This window comes from Equus quagga, chromosome 6 (assembly GCF_021613505.1).
Source record: "Equus quagga isolate Etosha38 chromosome 6, UCLA_HA_Equagga_1.0, whole genome shotgun sequence".
NCBI lineage: Eukaryota > Metazoa > Chordata > Mammalia > Perissodactyla > Equidae > Equus > Equus quagga.
The window spans coordinates 22,921,853-22,949,235 of NC_060272.1; the positions used below are offsets into that span (position 1 = coordinate 22,921,853).

The following is a 27,383-nucleotide window of genomic DNA, read 5'->3' on the forward strand; positions in this document are numbered from 1 at the left end:
CAAAGAATCCATGTGAATGTTGACAAACAGAAGTTAACTACCTGGTTAGTTTGCTTAATACTATATGTCAAAAAACCTTCCATAGTGTTAAATTAAACAACGAGACCATTAGACTGAGGTGGCTTTAACACCATAGTAGTCTACATAAAACCCAAACCTAAGCCTGTAATGTCTCAAGGTTAAGAAATCAACCTAAGGGCAACCAGTCACAAACAGCCAACTAGGCTTTCCCAAATAAGGTAACCATTTAAGCTATAGCCGACAAAATCATTTCCTTGCTTTGCTTGCATCTCTTCTCTGTAAAAGTTCTTCCCCTTGCTCATGTGGGTAGAGCGCTCCCAACCACTTGCAGTTTGGCATTGTCCACTTGAATAGATTTTTGCTCAAATGAGCCCTTAAAATTTTTAATATGCTTCAATTTATCTTTTAACAATAAATACTGATGCTTGAGCTATGGAAATAAATCTAATAGATGCTGTACCTATGGAAATAAACAGGCCAAACCTAATGAAGACAGACCTTTTATGATTATGGATAAGCTTTGGAATTATTTATGATCACAGGAATTAAACTGTGAGAATAATTAGCAGAACCTGGGAGTAGGCTAAAGCCGTGGCTGTTTTTCTCTTCAATGCTAGACTGGGCTTGCACTTTTAATTGATTTTTTTATGTACTCAGCCACCTTACAGCTCTGTAGAAGCACAGGTTAACGGATAGATATTTACCTGTTATAGATGTCAATGATTTCTATTCGGTGAGAAAGAAAACCCCAAGGTCATCATTTATTGCTCTGTTGTTTTTTAATCAGATTTGCATCCAATCTCACATTCTTTTCCTAAAACTTCTTTATTAAATGGTCTATAAATACCTAACTCTCTTTAAATGCACTTAAAACCGGTTTTAACATCTTCCTTAGTTAAGGAAATCTTTGACTTATAGAAATTATATATTAACATATATTATATAATAAATATGTGAAAACGTCATCAAAATTTTGAAAAAATATGCTGGGAAGGATGTACTTCTAAATATAAAAATACGTCGTAGGTAATATGGTTCTGAAATAAAAATAAATGGCTCAATAAAATACACTAAAATATCCTATACAAAGTATATGAAGTCTTTTATTATCAATATAGCTTTCTATTGTAAGGTAATATTGTCAGATTATTTTAATAAAGATGATGGAACAATTTATTATATATTATACATGAATATTCATGATATATAAATGTTTAAATGTGAAAAATAATTGATATAAGCCATTAATAAAATTGAGAAATTTAGCATTTAAATTCTCATATATAAAAAAACAAAATTAAAGGAAAAAAATTGGATGAAAGTATTAAGACATATATGGGAAACAGTTTTATTTTATTTTATTTGACTTAAAGTCAAATGGTTAAAGGTAGATAACCTACATAGAAAATAAAGTTGAGTGAAGGAAAATATGAAGTCACAAAATACATATTAAAAATAGTTTTTAAATTTTAGACTCATTTAGTTAAATGAACGTAAAATAAAGCAAATATTTTGTAGGTTTTTAAAAAATATAGCTTCTTCTCAAATTACAGCCAAGGGAGCCATTCCGTACACTATTGCCGCAACCACTGCTTGCGGGGATGGAATGCAGCCCATGCCTCTTGCAGCACAATTCAGAAATCCGGACAAAACTTTTAAGAACTGTTCATTTTCTTTGACCCATAATGTTACAGTTAGAAATTTCTTTGGAAGAATTAATCTGAAACGCACATCGAGATGAAGTATAAAAATACTTACTATAGCATTCTTATAATAAAAAACAGAAGGATCACTGTAAAACACTATTGATTAAATGAATTATATTAATCCCTTAAAGTTTATAAGAATAATCTTGCAAAACATTTCATTACACAGGAATAGACAAACATTGCATAAATTGTGGAAATAGTGATTATCAATTAGAATGTGAAGTATATTTATGTGTAAATATTTCTGAACTGTACTTATTAGTATATTCTATATCATACCAACTATGAGCCTTATTAGATAGTAGTTTTCATAGACAGATAGATAGTAGTTTTCCTACATATATGTAAATGAATATATATATACATGCAAAGGTAAAAATATAAAGGCTGGGAACCACCACTTTGAAAAACTGTTTTATATTCTTATAAAATTAATTCCACTTCTAGGTAATTACCCAAGACACATGAAAATACACATCCACAAAAAGACTTATGCACCAATGTTCATAACAACTTTATTTGTAATAGCAAAATTCTGGAAACAAACCAGAGTCCATCAGCAGGTGAATGGATAAACAAATTGTGCACACATCCCTATAATAGGATACTATTCAACAATGAAAAGATTGGATATTTACACGTTACAACATGGATGAATCTCAAAATAATTATTCTGAGCAAAGAAGTCAGACACAAAAGAGCATATTCTATATGATTTCCTTTATATGGAAATGTAGAGGATGCAGATCAATCAGTCCTGGCATAAAGCAAGCTGACAGTTGTCTGGAATCGGTCAGTGATGCAGGAGGACTGCTGGAAAGGAGCATGGGGGAATTTTCATAGTGGTGGAAATACTCCATATTCCGATCATTGTCTTTAAATTTGTCAAAATTCATTGAAATGTAAACACAGAAAATGCTTACAGTTTATGTCAATTATATCTCAATAAAATTTATTAAACTACAAAGGCTAATTAAAATACCTTCCAAATAAACAGCAAATATATATTTAAGAACACATTTTAATACGTCTTGAAAATGTTTTCCATGTTTGCCATAAGAAATACTGTGGTAGTTGCAACTCGATAAGATGGAATGAACACCACCTGCATTATCTTTCACCTATTCCATCTACAGATTTCTTTGACATCCAACGGAATCTAACCCACAAGTTGGCAAGTGAGTTAAGAATCATCAGTAACTTCTCAGAGATGGATAATGCCTATAATAGATGAAATCTTTTTAACAGGTTAAAAAATTGGTTAAATAACTCGTTGAGAAATTTTAAGAGAACAGATTTGGGAAAGAACAAGTCTGTACTCAGTAACGCTTATTTAAGAAACAAAAAAAAAGAAATTTTTCCAAATTTAAAAGAAATAAGAGAGCAGCAGCACAGCATTTTAATGCACATGATGTAAGCCATATGTTCATATGAATCATTCTTACATGGCGTCTTTGGAATCTTCGTGACTTGATGCTGCAGAAGGAGCCATACGGCTGGTGAAAGTATATTTCATCTGAGGCTCAAGTCACAGATTTACAATTATCCAATGAAAAAGAGGAACAAAAGTAAAACTCAAAATAACAATCAAGCCTACTGCATGCCATTTGCTTTAATGGAGCAAAGAATTATTCACAATACAAAATAGGGGCCAGCCCAGTGGCGCAGCAATTAAGTTCATACGTTCCGCTTCTTGGCGGCCTAGGGTTCACCGGTTCGGATCCGGGTGCGCACATGGCACTGCTTGGCACGCCACACTGTGGTAGGTGTCCCATGTATAAAGTAGAGGAAGATGGGCATGGATGTTAGCTCAGGGCCAGTCTTCCTCAGCAAAAAGAGGAGGATTGGTAGTAGTTAGTTCAGGGCTAATCTTCCTCAAAAAAAAAAAAAAAGAATTATTCATAATACAAACTGAATTTTAATCTAACTTTAATATCCCAATTTTGAGTATACTTATTTTCAGTATGATGTGACTGCAAGATTTATTGTTAAGATTTTCCTATTTGTCCTCAATTTCTTTTTTTCCACATTTATTCACTTACAACCTCAAATTCAATGTTAAATATCCATCTTAATCTTCTTGCATATATAGCAATGACATTAAAGTTTATAATTATGACAACCATTTGAATTAATTTTATGCTTGAAGAAAAATGATGGAAAGCATTCACATTATAAGAAGGAAAATCTTATTATGTTGTTATTCAATTATGTTAAAAGTATAGCAAATATAATACAAAATTACTATTTCCAGTAAAATGATAAAAGTGAAGAACTTTGAATGAAAGAAAAGCATCAAAGTGTGAGCAGATATTATTATTATGCAGACAACTTTGTTTAAGAATGAAGTGTGTGTACATCAGAAAAAAACATGGCATTTAAAAACTGTGCCTAGTTTTTGGTTTTAAGAAAATTTCAGTTTTATCCTTCAATTTACCTATATTTTAAAACCTGACAAACTACGGTTTATAATCCAAGAACTCTAGGAATATCATATTTTAATGCACATTATTATTGAAAGCTAATAGCCATTCACTCTGTCCTCTTAATATAGTGTTAATGTGGCTGCCAGTGTTTGATGACTCAATTCTGGCCAAATATAAGCAAAAAGCATAATCAGAAAGTTGCTGGAAGTCTTGATAAATGTTCCCAACTTTCAAGTCAATAGGTGGAAGTTTCTCTCTCTCTTCTTCTTCCTCTCTTTAAAAAGGGAAGCATTTAGCCTCATTTTCTATTGGGAGCCATCCTACAATCAGGAGATTAAAGAAATTCATTGTGGAAAGCATACTGACCCTCAAAGACACCTATGCATTTTGATTATATCATTACACTGTTGAATCAACCTGAATAACACTCCTCTTCTCGACTTTATGATAAGTGAGAATATACTTCCTACTATTTGGGCTACTTTGATTTCACTGATACTTCATTACAAAGAAAAGTTTTCTGACTGATAAAGAATTTGCTACCAAGAAGAAATGGTGTTGCAATGAACATGCAATGGAACGAGCTGGTCAAAACAAAAATTGTACCGTATAAAGTTAAACAGACAAGGGAGACATTATTCAAGACTATTGCAATAGGGGATTGAGGCCAGAATTCAACTCTGAGCTCAACTCTGCTGAAACAAAGGGCTGGAGACACTTAAGAGCTGAGGATGGGAAATCATAGACCATCTGTGTTTGCTAATTAACTTTACTCAAGAGAAAAGAACAATCTTTGTACCTTCACGACAGGAAGTAGTTTTGTAACTCGGATTAAGGCTCCTACTGAAGTTAGGTTCCTGTCCTACCACGGATTATGGGAGATAGGGACGCTATTTTCCTTGATGATTATATTCCAAAGTGTTGGCTCCCAGGACTTGAGAAAGACATTCTTGGGTTTGGAAAACTGGCAAGAAGATTTTTAAAAGAATATGTCAAGGGGCACAGAAAGAATTTACAAGTTTTCCAGAGTAAATGCTCTAAGAAAAGAGAGGTCATGGATCTAGTGTCAGGAAGAAATCTGACTAAAGTTTACTCAAGTGCTATAGACTGAATGCTTGTGTCCCTCAAGACTCATATCTTGAAGCCTAAACCCCAATGTGATGGTACTAGGAGGTGAGCCTTTGGGAGGCTGGAGCCCCCGTGAATGGGATTAGTACCCTTATAAAAGAGACCCCAGAGAACTCCATTGCCCTTCTCTTCCAGGTGAGGTTACAGCAGAAAGATAGCCATCTATGAACCAGGAAGAGCTATCTCACCATATACCAAAAGTGCCAGCACTAGGTCTCAGACTTCCCAGCCTCCAGAGCTATGAGAAATAAATTTCTACTTTTTATAGGTCACCCAGTCTACAGTGTTTTTGTTACAGCAGCCTGAACAGACTAAGACAGAGGGGAACATTAGTGTCATCTTGGTCAGACCAAATGGAGGAGACAGAGCAGAGGGCAGAGAACACCACATCATTCCAAGGTAAGGAGATTTCAACACTTGTTATGCTCTCGGGAAATCTCTGTTGAAACTGTGGTCTGGTGTTTGCTTCTTACTTACTGATGGTGTAACAGTAGGGGGCTTGATCATGACCAACTAACTAAATAAATGAAAATATTTTACTACATCTGGTATTTCTCGGGGGATGCAATATGTCACTATATGTAAGGGAAATTTGAAGATAAACATTAGAGGAAGCTGGTTTTTCTTGGAAAACCTATTCTCCAGACTACAATAAAAAATGTTGTAAATTTGATAATCTGGCATTCTATTAGTGTAAGACAAAACAAATTTTCTAACCCAATAGTAAAGGTACCAGCATATATAGGGAAACAAGAAAAGGGAAAAATATTATGAGGTAAAAATCAAGCCTGATCACCTTGACTTCTTCAATAGTTGCCGTCTTTACACAAAAAGCAATTCAAACGCTTATTGTTTAAATGCTCCTGAAAGGCATTCTGGGCCAGTTGCCTCCCCAGTGAAGGGTATAATTTCAAATATACAATTCAGAGACTTTTAACTCAGGATCAGCATGAAAACATGAATAAAGCTGGAGAAACAGGAATTCTACCGATCAAAAATCCATTCGTAGAAGACTTCTCTGTGTAGTTCTCATCCCATGAAATTGATCTAAAGGTTTATTTCTGTAAATGTGGTTCACAGACTAGTGTGGATTCCTGAATTATTACCAGTTTGTTTATGGAAATTGAGAGGAAATGTTTAGAAACTTTCATAACATTGTTTTAACGTCCAATATTTTCTTAAATTTCATTTTTCTACTGATCTACTTGACCCTACACTTTTTTAAATTATTTCATGAGAGATTTAAAAGATGGTCTTTTCGCAGATATATCTAGAAGCATAATCTAAAACAAGTTTGTCATAAACTTATTAAATATTTAAGGAAACTACATTGTCAGAGAAATCCCAGATCAATAATGTTTAAAGCTCTAAGGGAATTCTTGGACTCCAAACTCACACCAACAGAAAGGGGTCTAAGAATGCACAAGACCTAGAATGTGAAACCCGGAAAAATCTGATCGTAAATAAGGCCAGAGAGGACAATGTTCAACAAAGTCACCCAGGAACCAGATCCTGAGAATACCAGATTGGCCAACGATGTTAACACTGGTTCTCCAAGAGGCAGATGCCAAGACAAAGTGAAATACGCAAAGACATTAAAAGAGGAAATGTCTCTGTGAAAGGAAATAGGGATGGAGCTGGAAAGGGTTGAGAGAGCTGTCAGACCATGATCTAAGTCTGAACACGAGAGAAGGGGAAAGGAAGAGAAGGTCAGATGGAATCATGCTCTTGCAGTCTAAGGAAGGTTCAGCAAAATTTCCAGAGAATCCTTGAGCCTTGAATGGGCTGTCGAAGGTTCTCACATTTCCCAGGAATGGGCCTACCTCAGTATCCCTTCCGTACTCCATCCCTAGCTGGTGATGGATTTCTTTGGTCAACTATCAAAGTGAGGCAGTTCTCATAAGCACCACACTTACCCCTTGTGCTGCACGGATCTACTTCACATAAGTCCAGGTAGCAGCTCCTGCTGTGGGTTTTTCTTTCCGAGGGAAAACTCCTAAGAAGGAGATGAGTGGAATTAACGGCAGCCCCCACTGCAGTCAATCTCAGGGTCACAACTGGTTCTCATCCTCTCCCACCTTCATCATCCACCCTAAATTCCTCTCAGGCTCAGCCATCACCAAGGCAGGTATTGGTCATCTGACACAAACCTTCATTCCAGAAGGTTAGTCATGCCCCTCTCAGTCCAGGGTTGCTGCACATGTCCATGCACAGTTACAACAAGACAAGAGATCATCAGGAGGTATGCAAGAGGATCACCTGAGTTCCACAGGTATTCCTCAGGCCTCCATTGGTAAAAGCAGCCCTACCTCAGCCTGCTGGTCTGGGTCAAATACCACAGCCATTACGATGACTCCTCTTCTTACCTGCTGGTAGCCAGGCACAAGGAGCCCAAAAGGCAGCCATAATTTGTAGTGGCTGAATCATGCTGAGTAAAGGAGAGATCTTTGGTGTTAGGGCTATTTTTTCCAGAAGGAAGTAGAAATGATGACAAAGGAGAGGGGAGGATGAGGCAAGAGTTCATGTGCATATCCTGGATCCTTGCTTGGGGATTAAGATCAAGGGAAGGAAAGGAGGGACATATTGAGAGAGGTTTTAGAGAATCTCCAAAAAAGAGAACTGTTTCCTACTTCACTGGAGTGATAGACTGGTAGTTTGCAAGCTTCTCAGAGAAGCCTCAACCTTGGAATTGCATCCTATCCTGCAAATAATAGTGAGAGTAAAGCAGAAAAAGCTAATTAGGGAACCAGTTGAGTCATAAAAATTCCAGTTTTATTCAAAGTATGTGGCCAAGTGTCCTTGGAGCTCCAACTGGGCAGAGGATGAGAAATGTGCTAATAGAGTAGGTAGGCTGAATGATGCCAGATCGTGGGGCTGGCAAGATAAGAGGCAATGACAAGACCTGCAGTCAGCAACAGAAGCCGTCACCATAAACCTCAGGGACCAGCTTGGACCCACTCTGTCTCCACAGACACATTCAAAGGGCTGGTGAAAAGGTAGGTGGCCTGTAGGGACACGTGCTAGCTCTGCTCTCTGCTATCAAGAGAGGCCCCATAGCGAGGCAGGGCTGAGGTCATGCAGCTCTGCCTGTGATTGACTGACTACCCGACTGACGGATTGATTGATTGATTTAAATTTATATGAGCTTCGCTCTACAACCGTACCATCTTGGGAGAAAGAAATGTAAGGAAAGAACAATTGGGAGAAATTACTCTGAAATAGTGATGATAGCAATCATTTTATTTATTATAAATTATAAACATTAAAAACTGAGAAAATTTTACTAGACAAATCAAGCATTTTATAACCTCAGGACAATTAGCCATAAGGAGGTTAAAGAAACCAGTTTTCAAGCAGTTACACATTTTGTACATCTTGGCTATGACCACTCACTGTCCTTCTCTAAGTGCGTGAATTATTAGAAAGATGTAAATGAACATGGAATTCTCTGCCTGCTTTCTTCAGGCCTGAGAGAGAGAGAAAGAGAGGGATGAGGGAGAGAATAGATATCTTAAATTTTTAAAATTGTTCTGTTACTTAAATGATTCCTTCTAAGGGCTTATGTGTTTCCTGAAGTAGAATACATGTGTATATAATAATCACTTGCATAATGAAATTAAAGAGATTATTCGAGGGAAAATTAAGAGGAAAGAGAAAGTAGGTGAGATACGTGAGATAGCAAAGAGTATGAATATCGGATCAACTGTATAGGCAATGTAACTTTGTATAGGCAATTAGTAACTGTATAGGCAATGGTTTTAGCGACTTTGAAGAAAAAGATTAGCTCTAGTTTATAGGCTATGTTAGGAAAAAAAATCTCTCCAAACAATCCTATTTTTCATTTTAGACCCAGAATCCGTTGAGGGCAGGAAAATGCATAATAATATCAGGAAAAACAAAAACACGGGCATTTTTCAATTCTCTTCTGTGTAAAGACTGTATTTGTTTCCTAGGGCTGTGGCGCCAAAGCACCACAAGCTGGGTGATTTAAAACAGGGGAACATTTATTCCTCACGGTTCAGGAGGCTAGAAGTCTGAAATCAAAGTATTGGCACCGCAGTGACCCCCTGAAAGACTCTAGGAAGGAGTCCCTCCTTGCATCTTCCCAGCTTCTGGTGGTTTCTGGCAATCCTTGGTGTTCCTTAGTTTGTAGCTGCACCATTTCAATTTCCTCTTCTCTCTTTACACGACTGTCTGCTCGCTGTGTGTGTCCAAATTGACTCTACTTAAAATGGCACCAGTGATGTTGGATTTATCACCTTAATCCAGTATGACTTCACCTTAACTTGATTACATCTGTGAAGACCCTGTTTTCAATTAACGTCACCATTCATAGGTTCCAGGTAGACATGAATTTTTGGGGGACATTATTCAAACCAGTAAAAAGTATGTAGAGGCTTACAAACAATCAAGAATTTGCAATCCAAATCTAAGATTATTAAAATGTCCTTAATATTCCCAGGAAAATAAAATCGCTGGATCCTTGGTTAACAGGAAAAAGATACAGAAATATTTTTTAAAAATGTTTACTCCAATGATTTTTCCTTTTATTTTAATTGTTTTGAATATTACCTCATTAACTTTATATTAGGATATATTGAATTCATAAAAACATGTTTTTTTAAGAGTATGAGAAAATATGGGATAAATATTTCACTGTGAAATTATTTTGATAAATTACTTTCATTTGGTACTCTAGCTAGTAGGCAAAACTTGATGAAAATCTTTCTGTTTTTTAAGTGATAAAGAAAACTACAAAGAGAACGAAGACTTTTCATCCAACAGAAAAGGACTAATTATTTTTCTCTTCTCCTCTGTCTCATCTTCTGATCCTTGCTTATTTCTCAGGCCTGCTCCCTCTCTTCTTCCCTCTCTTCTTCTTGTTTGTCCTTGAACTTGCCAAATTCATCCCTACTCCTCTTTCCTTGCCTGAAAGCCTAGCGCTCCACAGGACACACCCCTACTGATCACTCAGGCCTCTGCTCATATGTCACTGCCTCAGAAGGACCTTTCCAGACCATTCTCCAATTCTATTACTCTCTCTCCCCTCATCTTATTTACCTGAAATTACGTTGTCATTGTATTTATTTGCTTGTTGTGTTACATTTAATAAAACTATGCATCTGCTTTGTCTATCTTTCTCATCAGCATATCAGTTCCATTAGGATAGGCACTTTGCCTTAATATTCAGATTAATAAATTAGAGAATAAATTAAATGAATGACTCCTTTAAAAGTCATTATCACCTATTTTGAAAAATAAGCCCTGAAAGATAAGCAAATTTTGATGAATTGCTCAAGAAACTTTCAATGTTATAGACAGAAAATCTTTTGTGAGCAAAGTAAGTAAACTAAAAGATAAGCTATATTTAACTCCATGTTTTATTATGAATTCCTAGTAGGAAGATTTGAAAACTCACGCTTTTATCACTCTTTGAATTTACTTTTAATAATTGATTTTTAAGTTATTTAAATACAGCAAAAAAGAGTTCTTGAAATATTTTGAATTTACTGAAGTCAGGCTGAAAGAAAACTAGCCATATAGACAGTAAATATTAACATTTCTTATTCCAATGTACAATATATAGCACCTAGAAGTTGACATCTTAATCTTCATGTTCATTCACATGTATTTTTGAAAGTTATTTTAAAAGACATTTTGAGTTACTTTATATATTGTTGTAGCAATCCCATAATGAGTTTTTATTTCACTTTTACATATTTCATGTTCAGTAGAACCTCTTGTTTAGTTTGCATCATTGGGCCTGTATTTTATTCCTCTTTTAGACCTCTAGCACTGTATTAGTCTTGTAATACATAGTGTAAAATTCTTATAGTATTGATTATTTTCCCTCTTATATTAAAATTTTTTTGTTACTTTTTTTAGAGGTATTAAACACAATGCAATTCTGAAATTAAAAGCAATATATTCTCAAAATGGATTCTAATATTGGAATTGAACTCAATTTAATTTAATAATCTCTTTGTATTTTCAATCTGTACAAACCTCAAGACTAAAGAGCTCAGATTCCTAAATCTCTTAGCGTTTGTCCTCTCCTGATTTACGCCCTATAATTTCTCACTGCCTTGGTGCCTTCCCCAAATATTTGAATAAAATTTTTTAAATATCTTCTTTAGATTTCTAGTACAAGTATTGGTCAAAAACAATCTAATCTGCCATCACAGGAAGCAGATTGTTAGCTGTAATAGCAGAATGTTTAGAGAACGGAGTTTGGCAGCTGAGAATTCTGAGACTGAGTCCTGACTCGCTTATCTAGAAGCAGCTATAGCACTGTGTTTAAGAGAACAAGTGTTGAAGCCAGACTGCCTGAAATTAAATCCTGAATCTCTTAGTTGCATGACTTTGTACAAGTTTTTTTAATGTATCTCTGCATGTAACTTCATATACAAAATAAGATTTATATTAGTTCCAACCTATATCGGTGTGAAAATTAATACGCGTAAGCAACTATAACAGTGTCTGGCATAAATTAAGCACTCAGTAAATGTTAAATTATTATTTCTCCAAGTTCTCATTGGTAAAACGGGCATAGTAGGATCTACTAATAGGGTTATTTTAAGAAATGGAGCTTTTAATACAAAATTTATTTTCCTAGTGCTTAGTATACAATAAATACTTTTGCATATTATATAATACATAGTAAAGTAGTAAATGAATGAATGAAGAAATGGTTTTCCCTCTTGTAGTATCCTTGAACCCACTTCTGTTTTAGTAGATTGCCTTGTCAAATTCAGAGTTAAAGAAGGGCTGATTGATGCTCAGATGTTTGATTTTAAGATGATTAGATGTCAGCAAAATAAAATTAGAATCAGTAAGAAATTGAATGGTCTTTCTCTGCACATTGGAAGGCACTTTTCCATAACCACATGATTGATCATGCATGATCTAAAGAAAAATTGTGTTTGCTATTCAAGTCAAAGGTCAGAAGCCAGGAGGCAATTATAATATTTTTAAAGAAAGTATTGGACAGAGCTTTTAAATTTTTATGCATTTAATCATTTTTATATTTCTAGTTGTAAATGTTCTTTTTAAGTAAAAAGTAATAAATTTTTCAGTAGTAACGATTAGAGATCACTTGATAAAAGAATTTGGTCATGCCTTTTTCTGTCTGGCTTCATAATGAATATAACTAACTCAGTGTGGACAAGGCTGAGAGTTAAAAACTCCAGGAGAACTCAGTTATATGGAGAACCCACAATTTTGTGAGATTTACCTCCAGGAATTCAACAAAATTCCCACCGTAAATAGAAGAAAATCCTCTCATAGTTCCAGCAGGGGGAGGGGAAAGGAACCATTTTGAAATACACCAGGGCACTTTGTTCTTAATAAGGTCTGCCTTCAGGGGAAACTAGTCAACCAGAGCCTAACCTGCTGAGGTATTATCAGAGCCACACTGACCTAGGGGAAGGGAAATACCCAACTCTAGCCCACAGTAGCCATCCTGTCTTACCTAAGTAGGAACAAAAAACAATTCTGAGAAATAATTGTGATGTTCACAGCCAGCAGGCATGGGCTCACTAACAGACTGAGACCTAATCATAGGACTATAGAATACTCCCCTCCTCTTCCATCCACCACCACAGGGCTAAAGATCTATTGACAGCAGTTCCTTTTACCCAGCACAGTGTGTCCTGCAACCAAGAAAAATTACAAGGTATACCAAAAGGCAAAAAACACAATTTGAAGACAGAAAGCAAGCTTAAGAACCAGACATAGCAGAGATGTCAGAATCATCAGACTAGGAATTCACAATAACTATGATTTTAATATGCTAAGGTTCTAATAAATAATGTAGACAACATGCAAGAACAGATGGGCAATGTAAACAGAGGGATGGAAGCCTAAGAGGAAACCAAAAAAGAAATGCTAGAGATGAAAAAACATTGTAATAGACATAAGGAATACCTTTGACGGGCTTATTAGCAGACTGGACATGGCTGAGCAGATTCTCTGAACTTGAGCATATCTCAATAGAAACCTCCAACACTGAAAAGCAAAAAGAATATGAAAAAAATTGAAAAGTATATCCAAGAACTGTGGGACAACTACAAAAGAGGTTATATATGCATAATGGGAATACCAGAAGGAGGAAAAAGAGAAAGGAAGAGAAGAAATATTTGAAATAATAATGACTGAGAATTTCACCAAATTAATGTCAAATATGTTATATTTATTTCAGTCATTAACTTTATGTGATTTATCCATGTCCATACATGTAGTTCTAGATAATTTATTTTCACTGCTATATACAGTAGCCTCCTGTTATCCATGGGGGATCTGTTCCAAGACCCCCAGTGGATGCCTGAAACTGCAGATAGCACTGACCCCTGTATATACGATGTTTTTTCCTACACACACATACCTATAATAAAGTTTAATTTATAAAGTAGGCACAGTAAGAGATTAAAAACAATAACATAATAAAATACAACATTATAACAATATACTGTAATAAAAGTTATCACAGAACTTAGCAAACCTTAGCATACAATTTTTTTTCCTTCTTTATTACGACGTGAACTTTCAGCTTCTCACTTTAAGGAAGCACTTTACGGCTTCTCTTAGGCATATCCCAATTGCCAGCATCACTACTCTTGCACTTTGGGGCTGTTATTAAGTAAAATAAGGGTTACTGGAACACAAACACTGCAACACCACCACAGATAATTTGATAACCGAGCGGGCTACGAAGTGACTAATTGGAGGGTAACGCATACAGCATGGATACGTGGATATGCTGGACAAAGGAATGATTCATGTCCCAGTTTGATTTCATCATGCTACTCAGAGTGTCATGCAACTTAAAACTTATGAGTAGTTTATTTCTGGAATTTTCCATTTAATATTTTAGGACTGAAAAACGGAAAGTAAATCTTCAGATAAAGGGGAGCTACTGTATGTCATTTTGTAGACACACCGTAATTAATGAATTTATTTTCCTCTTGATGGTATTTGCTTCCAATTATTTGTTGCCATAATGCTACAATCAATATTCTTTCTTAATATTGTGCATATGTATGAGCGTTTCTCTAGAGCAGTGCTGACCAATAGAATTTTCTGCAATAATGAAATGTCCTACGTCAGTGTTGAACAGTACCTGCCAGCCATGTATGGCTACTGAGACTTAACAAATAGCTAGTGTGGCAGAGTAACTGAATTTTTATTTTTATTTCCTTTAGATAAATATAAATTTAAGTAGCCACATATGGCTAGTAACTATGACATTTGAAAGTGTACGGTGAAGTATTATACTAGACAAGTACTACACTGTAGAAGTGCCATGCTACTAAGAGTGGTACCACTTGATCATAGGTATATTCATTTTCATCTTTACTATTTGAAATTGCCTGAAAAATGTTCAAACAATTTAAATTTTCTTCAGCATGTATAAGACAATCTGTTTTATTTTTGTACCTTTACCAACCTTGATATTGTCAGTCAAAATAATGATTTCACAATTGTTTACCTTTTTTTCTTCTTTTTTGATGTGGGAAGAAGCTGTGCCTTTCTCTAATTAACGGTGAGTTAAGTATTATTTTTTAGGATTATTAGCTATTTAGTTTTCTCTTCTATGAATTATCTATCCATATTATTTCTCCATTGGTTTCTTGATTGGTTTATTTTTTTTCTCATTGATTTATGAGTTCTTTATATATTGTTGAAATTAATCCTTTCATTATATTTTAAAGCTCTTTTCCAGTTTTGGGAGGAGATGTCATTTCACTGTCTAATTTTCTATTTAAAGCTCGGAAAAGTAAAAAAAACCTGTTTAACTTATCAAAAATTTTGTAAAGTTTTGCTTTTGGGGTCTTGTTTAAGAAATATTTTCCTAATTCAAGGTCTTCAAAACCTATTCTCGTACATTTTGTTCTAAAATTATATTGGAGCTCCTTTTTAAGTCCTTTTTTGTATCCCCTCAGCTTGCGTGTTTGGCTCCAATATCCTTATACTATTGCAATCCAGCTTCGTCCATAAACAGGAAGCTGGAAGTAATCCCTAATCAATAACACACTAGTACAGAAGTATGAGAGACCAGATCCATTGTCATGGAATGGGACAACTCTGAGTCAGTTAGTTGACTCTAGAGTTTCCCTATAGAACCAGCCTGAATCTATTCATTATGGTCCTTTGTCTGAAATCACAGCTTTGCTTGGCTCCCTCCTTATCCCTGTGCTGCTTGCCTCACATTTTTAAGTTTCCTCTTGGCACACTTTCTTTAAAAATCGCTTGCACAAGCGTGCTTATTTGATAGGCTGCTTTTAAAGAACCTGAAACAATAGGTATTAGGCCTTCATTCTTTCATGTACTTACATTATCCTCGTCTAGTTTCTCATTCACATACAAATGTATACAAGCACACACACACACAACACACACCCAATGAATTAGTTAAGATTTTTAATGGGAAAAAACATTGAATGTATAGATTACTTTATTATATTTTATCTTTATATCCATGAATCTACATCTCTCCTTTTATTCAGTTCTATTATAATCATTCAATAAAAATTTACTTTCACATGAAAGTCATGCACATCTTTTATTAGATTTATTCTTAGATGCCTTCTGCTTTTGGTGCTATTTCAATGACATTTTGTTGTGATTTAAAGGAATTGAATTTGTGACAATCTAATATTTACCAACATTGCTAAACTTTCTTATTCTATAACTTTCCCTAGTCTCTGGTTTTCTAAATAAATCATCACATGATCTGAAAATGATAGTTTATTTTCTTTTAAATTTATTTTATTCCTGTGACTTTTCTTACAGAAAGAGATAGGATATTGATGACATTATGGAATAGATTTGGTGATATTGGGTTGGCTTTTATTTATAAGCTTATAAATTAAAAATTTTTATTAATATAAATTCTTTGTTAAATATGATTTTTTATGTAACTTGCATACAGTGACTTTGTTGTACAGAAATTCCTAATTTAATTGAATTTATTGAGGACTGTTTATGGTTTACATGTTCAATCTGTTTAAAAAATTCTTCCATATCCTGATATAATAAACATATTCTCTTCACATTTTGATATTTTATAATTCTATCAACAGAATATGAAAAAAATCCATTATGGTGACATTTTAAAATTTTACTCGTAATTCTGTTTTTTGTATAATGCAAGTTATACTATTAAGTGAATAATAACTTAGATTCTCTATGCTTTCCTGGTGTATTAAAGATATATTTTCATACTATACACTCTTTATTTCTAATTCAGATTTTTATAACATAATTTTATTTTCACTAACATTAATACAGCCACATGAACTTTTTCATATATGTTTAATATTTGCATAAGAATACTTTTTGTGCTTTGAGTGATCTCACGTAAATAACTAATAGTCCTTTTTAAAAATTTTAGTCTTAAAAGATTGGTCTTTTAATTGGAGAGCTTTTTACAATCACATTATTGAAATATTTAAAAGTATTTTCCAGTTTATTATATCTTTTTTATTTATTTTGATCTTTCTATGATTTTTTCTCTCAATGTCTTTTGCATCTATTAATTTTTATACATTTTTTATTGCATTACAGTCTTAGAAGTTATGCATTCAATTTTTATTATTTTATTGATTACTCAAAGCTTGCAAGGCTGTAGATATTTAAAAGACTAAAATTATCAGTATCTTTACATTGTTTATAAATATTTCAAGGATCTTTGAAGTCTTCCACTTCAAATACTAATTCAGTTCATTCATTAAATGTCACTAGTGATCAATATTTTAGTTCCACCCTTTCCTGCTGTGTTAATCATTAATATTATTATTGTCTATACAGTTGATGCATATTTATAGTTTCCACACTTATATAAGTTCCTATTCTTCCTATTTTCTTTTACATCTTAGATTTAAAATTTGGTTTCAATTTCCTTATTTTGACATTCTTTAAAAGGAACTTAGGTGTGAATATATTGGTGATAAAAATTTTTTGTTGTTATGAAAATATCTTGATAATGAACAATCATTTAACTGGTGAAAAAATTCTTAGTCAAGTTATTTTTTTCTCATAACAGAAGATAGTCCAATCTCTTAGTGCTTTCATCTAGGATTTGGACACATCTGCTGTCAATCTAATTGGATTTCTTTATGAGTAGTATTTTATTTCTGGCTGCTTTAAAACCTTCTATTTGTCTTTGATGCTCTGTATTTTTAGTGTGACATATCTAGTTATGCATGTGTTGCCATTTATATAACTTTATATTTTTTAGGCTAACTGATGATTTATGGATTTCTATATGCCATTCTTAATTATTCTTAATAATTATCTTTTTGAAAATTTCTTCTTTACTATTCCCACAAATTCCTTCTCAGAAAATACCTTAGAATAATACCTAAGAATTTAATTTGTTTCTACTTTCTATGTCTCAAAATTACTTTCATATTTTCAATTTATCCTCTATGATAATTTAGAGCTAATTCTTCAAATTTATACCCTAATTTACTATATATTTTTACAGCTTTGTATAATCTGCTGCTTAAAATATACTATATATATTATACGTAAACTACATATATATGTAAACTACATATAATATATATACATATAAAGAGAGAGATATTATATGTGTGTACATATTTCTGTGTGTGCTTTCAAAAAAGTATAGCTGTACTTTTTTACAGTATTTTCATTATTTCTTACGTTTTTGGGGTTTTTTGTTTAAATGACTTTTAAAACTTAAAACTGTCATTTCTTATTCTGCTTTTTTAATTATGGTGGCATTTTAAAATCCTCTCTCAGCTTAAGTTTTCACCCTCAGCTTAAGACTCAATGTTTTTTTCTCCTATTTTCAAATCCTTCTGTCATAATTTTAATCACTTATAAATATCTAGTTGTGTCTAGTATGTGTCTGCTAATTCTGTGGTTGGAAGTTCTTGGTGGCCTTTTTTGAAGTATGTTGTTGTTGTTAATGCTTATCCTTGTGTGATCTTATTTGATGGTGTAGCTCTTCTGAGAGGCATTGCATTTGTTACTTCCTGGTAATCCCAGGCACACTACACGCTTGGAATATTATTTTTATTTGTTCTTTTTTTCTTGGTTTGGAGTGTTCTAGAATATGAAGGTAATAGTAAAACCAACCTCACATCCACCAAAGACTGGAGTTCTTGTCATTCATTTTCTTGAGAACTCTTTTTCCTTTCTTCAACTAGCCAACTCTATCAGAATTTGTTCTTTTCTTTGCAAGATGATTTTTTTCCCTAGTCTGTCATTTCAGTAAAGTTGTAACCTTTCCAAAGTCTTGGGTTTAAGAGGCATCTCTGGGGCCTGCTCCATGGCCAAGTGATCAAGTTCGCGTGCTTTGCTTCAGTGGCCCAGGATTTCGCTGGTTCAGATCCTGGGCGTGGACCTAATATTGCTCATCCAGCCATGCTGAGGCAGCGTCCCATGTAGCAAAGCCAGATGCACCTACAACTAGAATATACAACTGTGCACCAGGGACCTTTGAAGAGAGGAAGAAAAAAAGAAGAAAGAAGATTGGCAAGACATGTTAGCTTAGGTGCCAATCTTTAAAAAAAATAAAAATAAGAGGCATCCCTGATTGTACACCCCAAATCATGTGGTCATAAACTTTTTATTCTATCTCTATTTGAGCTGTTAACTAAAGCCTATAATTATTTCACAGATCGCAAAGCCCAGTATATTCTCCCTTCCCTTCTTCCTTTGCTCTCTCTCTCATTTCACCTTGGGATTTGTTACTTTCTCCTGAGCTCAGCTATGTATTTAAGAGAACTTTTTTGTTTTTTTGAGGAAGATTAGCCCTGAGCTAACTACTGCCAATCCTCCTCTTTTTGCTGAGGAAGACTGGCCCTGAGCTAACATCAATGCCCATCTTCCTCTACTTTATACATGGGACGCCTACCACAGCATGGTGTGCCAAGCAGTACCATGTCCGCACCTGGGATCTGATCAGTGAACCCCGGGCCGCTGAGAAGCGGAACGTGCGCACTTAACCGCTGCGCCACCAGGCCGGCCCCTAAGAGAACTTTTAAAAACATATTTTATCAACATTTATAGGTATCATTTTATTGTAGGATTTTTCAGGATATCTAGTTTACCATCTTGTTAGAAACAAGGGAAATCAAGAGATATTGTTAGGTATTTGGTCTCTCAAAAGAACAAAAAAGAACTGAGCAAATGCAAACAGTCTGCCCCACCTGTTGAGATTATGTACTTGACACATCTCTGATTATTCAGATGTAAACTAAAACCTATTTAATTTCATAACCTGAGGGAAAAGTGGAACACTTGTGTTGATTTTTCTTAAAGTTTGAGGTATTCCAACCATGAATTCTTTTCAACACTTTCCTGATAATTCAACTTTTAAATTTTCCTCTGCTGTGCTTTTGTCATAAAATACAATATTCTCCTCATAAAAACACCTTAATTTGAGAAGGCAGACATATTCCTGATATTTGGAGTATTTATGATTAGATGACATTACCCAAGGTTCAAAGTCAGAGATATAGCAAGTACAATGCTAGTTACAATGGCTGAGGCTAATTCTTGGTAACAACAAAGTTTCTTCATATTACATTACTTTAAAAAATCACATTTATTACTGACCACTAAGATAAAACTGACAGCTGTAATAAAGAGCTAATATAAGAGATGTACTGAGGATGCCACTCTATATCTCTATCTGTACACATAATTCAATTCTAAAAATTGAATTGTAACCTTACTCTAGCCTTTCCTAAAGCAGAAAACTGTACATAAACCCTGATGTTGTCCCTAAATCATAACATATTTTTAGAGTGGTTTGAAGTTAACCAAGTACTTTTACTTCAATTATCTCATTTGATTTGATTATCTTTGTGAGACAAATGGGGGCATTATTACCATTTGTACAAATGAGAGACCTGAACTTGGGAAACGTGCATTAAATCCTCAGAGCCTCTTGTGTCTATAATGAGGATGAAGTAAGAGTTCTTGGAGTCTGTGTGCCTTATATTCCACAACAATAGACGGCCCAGGTGTGCTGTGCTCTCTGGCACATGCTGTGGGCATCTAACAAGGAGACCACTCAGAGTGACTCTAAGAAGAGGAATGCATGTTCTTTTAGCATGGCTCTACAACTAATCGATAAAGTAAACATACTATTACACTATCGATTTAGATTTACTAGGCAAATCCTGGATGGAAAATCATGTTGAAAGCCAGAATACTTTGTTGTGATCAGAGTCAAATGTAATAACTAATATAGCTGCATTTTTTGGAGTTCTACTGCTTTTGTTATGGATTTTATTAAATATTTTTTCACTAAGAATAATGGACACTGTGGTTATTGGTTATTTTAGATATCAGGAGTGATGCTTGCCAGTTTTCTTTTATTTCTTTTTTTTTTTTCTTCCATCCTTGCTTCATTTTATTTTTATTTTTTAAAAAAATCAAATCACATAGCAACAACAAGTAAAAGAACTAGCACTGAAATACAAAGACATTCTAATGGTGGTATTAAATTATGTGGAAAAATTTCAGAGATTTGAAAAAATTATGAAAGCAAGTGTCGTGGCCCGCCCCATGGTTGAGTGATTGGGTTCGCACACTACATTTCAGTGGCTCATGGTTTCGCCAGTTCAAATCCTGGGTGCAGACATGGCACCACTCACTGGACCATGCTGAGGCAGCGTCCCACATGCCACAACTAGAAGGACCCACAACTAAAAATATGCAACTATGTGCCAGGAGGCTTTGGGGAGAAAAAGGAAAAATAAAATCTTTAAAAGAAAAAAATAAAAAATCAGGGAATGGCTGAAATTAAAAAAAAAAAAAAGCAAGTGTGATGTATTGTGGGTTTTTTTTCTTTTTCTAATTAGAAGAAAAAGTTTATTTCACACGGGTTCAGTGGTATGTGTGCTACAGCAAAGGCTGGTTGTAGCAAACAATTTCATTTCAAACCTACATTGATGTATAAATTAGACATTATTTGGGAATGATTAATTTCTGGTAAAATGTAGATTCAATCCAACATTATGCCAATTTTTATATTTGCTGTAGTTGCTATTTTAGTACTGGAGGTTAAATTTTCATTACCAAAAAATGAGAATGGACTTACAGCTACTAGTAAGGTAATTAATTCCCCAGTAATGTTTTGAAAATATACCCCTAGGTTATTAAGAGAAATTCTGACTTCATCCTAATGCATTGTTTAACTGGTATTCTTCAGTCATCATCTACTGTTGGTTTGGTTGTCGCTCTTCTTCTTCTTTGACCCCAACCAATTAAATGCCCATGTTTCTCAACTCTTCGGATAAGGGCAGTTTTTTCTCCTTCTTCTGTGCACACGGGATTAGTCAAAATGATTTTGCCCAAATCAGCCTTGACTGCACTGACTCTTCCTCCTGTCGACAGGCATCCCATGTTCAGCACGAGCACTTCGTTCTTAGATAGCTTCTGCACCTTTGCTGCTTTCTTGTCTCCTGCAGTGCGTACACCTAGAAGCCGTCTCAGCAGGAAACTGGAGATTTCCAACTCAGTGAAGATTTCAGGTAAAGCTCCATCTCACCAAGTATCTGCCTCCCCATCTGTCAGCCTGACACAAAGTGGGGTCAATTTTTGTTCCAACTCCAATAAGACCTCCTGGAGCAGCATACTGAAGATCGTTATGTTCTTCGAAGAGGGATGCAATTTTGGAAAAGATTGGTTTAAACATGAGTTTTCCTTCACTATCTTTGGAAACAATACCAGGTCTAACTTCTATTTCCTGGCCCACCTTTAACACTCCTTTTAGAATGCTACCACTAGCTACATCCCCCTTAAGGTCATCAACTTCACAGCCAAGTTTGTTGACATCAAAGGATCTAATAAAAATAAGTTGAGGTTCTGAAGTAAAGTCTCTTGAGGGTACTGGGATTTTCTTTACTATGTACTCACAGACAGCTTCAATATTGTATTTCAGCTGAGCAGAAATTGGAATAATAGGAGCACCTTCTGCTACTGTACCTTGTACAAATGCAAGGATCTGTTCATATTGTTCTTTAGCCTGGCTTTTTTCACCAAATCAATTTTATTTTGTAGAATCAAAATATGCTTCAGTTTCATGAATTCTGTAGCAGCCAGGTGTTCAGGAGTCTGAGGTTGAGGACAAGACACATTACCAGCTATCAACAGAAGAGCTGTATCCATTACTGCTGCACCATTCAATGTAGTAGCCATCAAAATATCATGGCCAGGACAGTCAACAAAGGAAATATGTCTGACTAATCTGAAGTTCCCTTTGGTCCCTGTGTAGGGGAGGAAGACATTTCCTCTACCTGTTCTGGGTCCTTCTGGCAGGAAAAGGAATTAAATTCACATGAGACAGAATAACAGGAGAAAATTAAACAAAGCTTTATAACATGCATACATGGGAGAGGCTCAGGAAAACTGAGCAACTCAGCCAACTGGCTGAGGTTAGCTATTTAAGTACCTTCAGCTACAGACATGGAGGACGTTTGGGGTAGTGGTTTGGGTCTTCAAAGGGGAGGAAGGCAACCCACACGGAAATGGAAAAACAAATGTTTGGTAAATAGAACTTTGTTAAAAGTGGGCTTAGCAAGGATCCTCCCAGTCTACTGGAACCCAAAGTTATCTATGGTGATGGCTTGTCCTGGGGACAGGCTTTTATTTTAAATTTCTTTTAGGCAGTTAGCGGGGAAAGGCCGAATCTTCTTGCTGAGTCTGAGCCTTTGTTGTCTTCAGCTTGAAATAATCTGCATACCACAGTGGCACATCTTGGGGCCGCCTGCCCTGAACCCCGTCACCTGGAATGTCTGTAGGAAACTCATAAGGTGTACTACTTCCACAGGATCTATAACATTCTGGCTGAGGGCAACTTGGGTCAGCAAGTTTAGAAGTGTTAGCATTAGCATATCCAAGTTGGATTGTAATGTTTCTTTCTAGTTCATTTTTGAACCTGACAGTGTGAACTCCAGAAATAGCTTTTACAACTGTGGATTTGCCATGAGCTGCATGGCCAATTGTACCTATATTAATTGTGGCTTGTCTGCTGATAACTTACTGTGAATGTGGCATCAACTTGATAACATCCAAGGCGGCAAGATCCTGACGAGAAAGATGCAGGTGCCCTAGAGTCACTCCAGCCTTGGCCCCAGTCATCTTGCTTCGAGAGGAAGGAAGTCGCCTCAGCTACTTATTTTTCCATTCTGATCCCAGTAAAGTATAATGTTTTCCATCACTAAAGCCATTTCCTATCATGGGGACCTAAGCAGATGTGTTAGCTAATAAGGGGAACACAATGATATCATGGTCCCTATGTTTGACACATCATTGTATATTAAGGTTGCAGTCACTCAAAATTCTGTATTAAATATTTGAATCCCAAATGATGTCAGCTCTACAAAACAATATAAATTCTTACAATGTTTGTTGAGAATACATAATAAAACAAAGTCTAAAAACAGATTATATTAATTTTTCTCTTTATTGACATGCAAACAGAAATAAACTGTATGCCAATATTGGTAAAATGCATACAAATTTTATATAGATATTAATTACAAAAACATATTTATGTGCACTATATATGTGCATGAGCACATAAATGGGAAATAAATTAGTCTCAGTTGGATTTCACTTTATATATTTGTAAACGTGAAATTTTTAGTGGGAGTGTAATTTGGTAAAACTCTAGCTGTGAATGGGAATGCAAATACCAACTATACTATCTAGCCATTCCACTCCTAGGTAATTATTCAAAATAAATGAAAGAGCATGCATATATAAGAAATTGTACATGAATATTCATAGCAGCTTTATTTATAATAGCCCCGTACTGGAAATAACCCAAATAGTTGTCAACTGGTAAATGAATAAACAAACAATAGTATATCCTCACAATGGAATGTTACTCACCAATTAAAATGAATGAACTATTAATATAGAAAACAACAAGGATGAATTTCAAAATAATTACGGCAAGTGGAAGAAGCAGGAAAAAAAAGAGTAGATACTGTATGATACCAATTATATAAATTATAAAAAAATGCAAACTAATATATAGTGACAACAGACCAGTTTTTGCCAGCGCTGGTGCTAGAGGTGAAGGAGAGGGAAGGGGACAAAAAGGGATGTGCGGAAGTTTCTACAGGGTCATGGGAAAGCTGCTGTGGATGATGGATATAGTCATTACTTTGATGCAGGTGATGGTTTCAATATAGTGAAGTGTATACTGTAACTATATGCAGTTTTTTACATGTTAACGATATTTCAATTAGGTTGTTATAAAAAAATTATTGAACCAATCCCAAATGCCATACCCTTTGATCTACTTCTCAGAATTATTCCAAGAGCACTTATTCAAGAAAGACAGGGGGCCAGCCCAGTGGCGAGGTGGTTAAGTTCACACGTTTCGCTTCAGCGGCACAGGGTTTGCAGATTCAGATCCCTGGTGTGGACCTACACATTGCTTGTCAAGCCATGCTGTGGCAGCCATCCCACATAAGATATAGGAAGATGGGCACAGATGTTAGCTCAGGGCCAGTCTTCCTCAGCAAAAAGAGGAGGCTTGGCAGCAAATGTTAACTCAGGGCTAATCTTCCTCAAAAAAAAAAAAAAAGAAAAGAAAAATTCTGCCCGAAAAAAAAATTGAGCCAGCCCAGTGGCCCAGTGGTTAAGGGCCCATGTTCCGCTTCAGTGGCCCGGGGTTCACCAGTTTGGATCCTGAGTGTGGACATGGCACCACTTAGCAAGCCATGCTGTGGTAGGCATCCCACATAGAAAGTAGAAGAAGATGGGCATGGATGTTAGCTCAGGGCCAGTCTTCCTCAGCAAAAAGAGGAGCACTGGAGGTAGATGTTAGCTCAGGGCTAATCTTCCTCAAAAAAAAAAAAAAGACAGACAGAACCTTTACACAACTGATAGTTGTGTAACCTGTGTAATATCTTAAAAAGTGTCTGTGAAAATATCTTTGAGGTATATCACAAGTGCTCAAGAATAAATCTGGTCAGCTACCCTACAAAGGCTCCAGTGGTTTCTTTGACTATCTTTGTTTCATTCCAGGAGGACAGCCACCCCTGCTGGGTGCCTTGCCGCTCTTGCAAGGTACCCCACCTCCAGTTAGGAAAACTTCCATCCCCTATTGACATCTACCAGATATTGGGTGTCTCAGGCAGGATTTGGATATAGGGAGGAGAAACCATTTCAACTATTTTAAGCAGAAAAGAATTTACTACCAAGGGATTGGTTACCAGCAAGATTATTAGAAAGGCTAGATGAGTAGATTCTAGTCTAAACCCATCCTTGAAGGTGAGAATCAGGAAACTATCACTGGAACTCTTGACTTCAATTATATATCGTCTATAGGTACGATCTGGATCCATGGATTAGATAGACACTGTGCCAACTCAAAGGACTTCCAACATCAACAAAGCCAATGATTGTACACTGGGAGGCTGTGTACAATCCACAGTATCTTTCTGTTTGTCAATGAGCAGAAGAAGAAAAATGGAAGTGCAGCAAGATGGCCTCTGCCTCCCTTCCGCCTTCCAGGTCTCATGAAGTTGTTTATATTTGGTGAAACCTGATTCACCTCCAAACCCCGAGACGTTTCCCAGACTCTGGAAAACGTAATCTGGCCTATGCATTAGAGGAAGTTGTATCATGGTAGAAAGATAGTGGTTGCTGAGTGCCATTCACCATGTCCGCTAAATTATCTATTTCTACCAGGTGCCAGTCAGAGTCTTGGTGTGGCCTAAATAGGAGCTGTGCTATCAGGTATTCCTGAATTATAGAAGTTGCACTGTATTCCTCCAGAAGATGGAAAGACATCGCTCCTCCACTCTAGTCTTAATATTTTTCCACAAGAATATCAAAGCAGTACTCCTTGTGATTGTATGCCTTAAAAGATTTTTAATGAAGCGGTACTGTCCTCTTTCTCCAGAATTAGATAAGAATCTACGAAGAGACAGATATGGCACTTAGAGAAATCTTAATGATAAACTCCGTACTGCCCTCTGAATTTCCCCTCAATAATGCAAATTTTGTCAGTGAGTCATATTTATCTCTTTAACTCTTAGTTATCCCAGAGTGAATTCTCATTTTCTATAGAAATCTATTTTAACGAGCTGGGCAGATCATGTTTCCTAAAATGACACAAGAACTTCCATTCCACATGCTCTTTTGTAACGTTACCTTGACATTCTGCCATCAGGAGGTGAGGTCTATTTCACCTCCTTTTGAATCTGAGCCACCCCTGTGACTACCATGACCAATAGAATTAAAAGGAGCTGGCATTGTGGGACTTTTAAGACCAAGCATTAAGAATGCTTGGTAGTGTCCTCCTTTGAGCCCTGGAGGAAGCATGCCAACATGTAAGACACTGTGAAAGCACCGCGCCACGAGGAAGCCCAAGCTAGCCACATAGGGAGGCCATGTGGAGAGAGAGAAAAAGATGCCTGACCAACACTGAACTATTCTAGTCATTTCAACTGAATCAAAGATCCATGAGTACAGAAACTATCTTGAAAATTTGAGCCCCCTGTGTCAGCACAGTGTCAAAACATACGGAATAGAGAAAACTATCCCTGGTGATCACTACCCAGTGTAATGCGAGTGTCTGACATTAAGCTTTTGATTGCGAAGGCATCCATTTCAAAATACATCCATCTTGATTAAGTTTTTGCCAGCGGTATGATGCAACTACTAGCAAAACAAACAGATAAGGAATTGGGCTGCCCCAACCCAGGAAAGTCCCTTTTTTAGAAAGCCCTGAGAAACCTAGATAACTGATTGCTGAGTGACCCCACATCCCCTTCCCATATCCTAATTCTCGCTCTCAGACTTAAATTAGCCAATAAAGAGTACACCTGCAAAACTCTCGAAACCCCACCCTTAGACTCTCATAAAGGCACAGCCCCAGGTCCTCTCTCTCTCTCTCCCCTTGACCTCACTGTGTGGCCTCAGGTGTGCCATGTACCCTGCAGGACCTGGGAGTAGTAACTCTTGTTCCTCAAAGTTCCCCGATGGTTTTCACTGAAGTGTATCCTGCCATCATAATAAGAACCAGAAGGGCTGGTCCAGCCACAACACTGGCCCAGGTGGGAGAAATGTCTGTGGGGGCTGACTGGCCCAG

At 35.9% G+C, this 27,383-nt stretch overlaps 1 pseudogene; it reads right to left on the reverse strand.

Annotated features, from left to right (window-relative positions):
* Positions 1-21,475: 21,475 nt before the first annotated feature.
* Positions 21,476-23,410, reverse strand: LOC124241245 (eukaryotic translation initiation factor 2 subunit 3, X-linked-like; annotated as a pseudogene).
* Between the last annotated feature and the right edge of the window lie 3,973 nt (positions 23,411-27,383).